Here is a 2,124-nt window from a genome sequence, read left to right on the forward strand (position 1 = left end):
GTTCTGTCCAGGCTGGACTATTGCAATGCTCTCTTGGCAGGTCTTCCAGCCAGTTCTATAAAACCTTTACAATTAATCCAGAACGCGGCAGCAAGATTAATTTTTAATGAGCCAAAAAGAATGCACGTCACACCTGTTTATCAATCATTGTCCTCATTTGTAAGTCGCTTTGGATAAAAGCATCTGCTAAATGACTAAATGTAATGTAATGTAAAAATAAATTAAAAAACAGTTAAACTACGGGGACTGTAGTAAAATCATGGTTAATGTTATTTTACTATAAAAACCATAATCAAACCATGGTTACACTAGTAAAAGCATGGCTAATTTTTGTAAGGGATCACAGTTTGACAAACTCAAAGACACTGATTCAGCATAATGTGGTAGACTGCAGGTGGCATGAGCTCAGCTCACCGTATTCTCTGGTGAGAAAGAGGGTAGTAAAATGGTTTGCTTATTCAGAGGTTTGGTCGGATAAAAAGATAGTGTCTCACTTGTTCAGATGTGATTACTGATTAAACAAACTGCCCCTTTATACGGGCTCGGGGCAAGGGGGTGGAGGTGGAAATTAAACAAGAAAGAACGAGACACAAAGAAACTCAGAAAGAGAGTGAATTTTCTAAGTAAGCTAAGCTGGATTTCTCCAGCGCAGCGCCCACTTCTGGCCCACCCTCCCAAATACAACAAGCTCTATGAGTGTGCCTTCTTACTTTTCTGTTTCTTTAACCTTCTCACTATGGCTTTAGTGTGATTGAAAGGAATGCCAGTCATGCAATTCTCCAGACACACACACACACAAATTCATCTCAACACCCTGCAGGTCTCCACATGTTTGCATAAACACATACATTGGAAAAGAGTCACAGTCGGGAGAGTTTGATTAAGCGCTGTGAGTGTATCACACATATATAAAACAAAGACCTGTGTGTGTGTGTGTGTGTACGTCTGGAGAGCTGTGTGTCAGGCATTCCTCTTCGTCAGACTCATGGTCACAACTGGGAGCTCTGTGTTTTTTTGCGTATGTTTAGTTTTGCACATTTTGCTTGCTTGCTGAGTTCTAGCATCACGCTGGGAGTGTGAGCTTTGGCCATAAAGACACATTGTGAGGGGCGGCTGGGTAATAAGCGTGGCCCTGGGGTGGTATTTTATGTATGGAAAATATATGTATTTAAAATAATAATGTCAGAAAATAAATAAATAAACAGAATCAGAGTCACAAAAAGGATCACCCCCTCCTAAAAATGACTTGAAAACTCAATCAGGTGTAGCTAATTACCTTCTCAATGGCACACAAAGCCATTTGACTTTCAACTGTGATCAGCAGTGGTAATTTTGATTAGCTCAGCATGAAAAGAGCTTTCCTGGAGCATTTCAGTCCTTGGTAGTGCAAATAAGTCTATTATTAAGAAGTGGAAGGCATTTGGTACAACACAGAGCCTCCCTGGATCAGGATGTCGCTCCAAACTGGATGAAAAAGCCAAGAGGAAACTGGTCGGAGAGGCTACCAAGAGGCTGACAGCAACTCTGAAGCAGTTGCAGGAATTAATGGCAAAGAGTGGTCATTGTGTGCATGTGACAACATCACAAATTCTCCACAAATTTTGCTTGTATGTGAGGGTTGCAAGAAAAAAGCCACTCCTCAGGAAAGGCCACATACAGTCACGACTGAGCTTTGCCAAAACGCACCTTGAAGATTCTGAGGCAGATGAGACTAAAATTGAATTATTTGGCCTCAACACCAAATGATATGTCTGGCGGAAACCCAATACAGCTCACCATCCAAATAAAACCATTCCTACAGTAAAGCATGGAGGTGGTAATATCCTGTTATGGGGGTGTTTCTCTGCAGCAGGGACTGGAGCACTTGTCAGGATAGAAGGAAGAATGGATGAGGCAAAATACCCTCAAATTCTTGAGGAAAATCTGCTGCCCTCTGCCAGAAAGTTGTCAATGGAAAGAAGGTTTACCATCCAACATGACAATGACCCAAAACACACAGTGGTTGATGGAGAAAAAAGTGAATGTCCTTGCATGGCCTATAGTCAGAGCCCAGACTTAAACCCCACTGAAAATCTGTGGAATGACTTGAAGACGGCAGTCCACAAACACTCACCATCAAATTTA

This window comes from Sinocyclocheilus rhinocerous, unplaced genomic scaffold (genome assembly GCF_001515625.1).
Source record: "Sinocyclocheilus rhinocerous isolate Xijiao unplaced genomic scaffold, SAMN03320098_v1.1 scaffold4389, whole genome shotgun sequence".
Lineage (NCBI taxonomy): Eukaryota > Metazoa > Chordata > Actinopteri > Cypriniformes > Cyprinidae > Sinocyclocheilus > Sinocyclocheilus rhinocerous.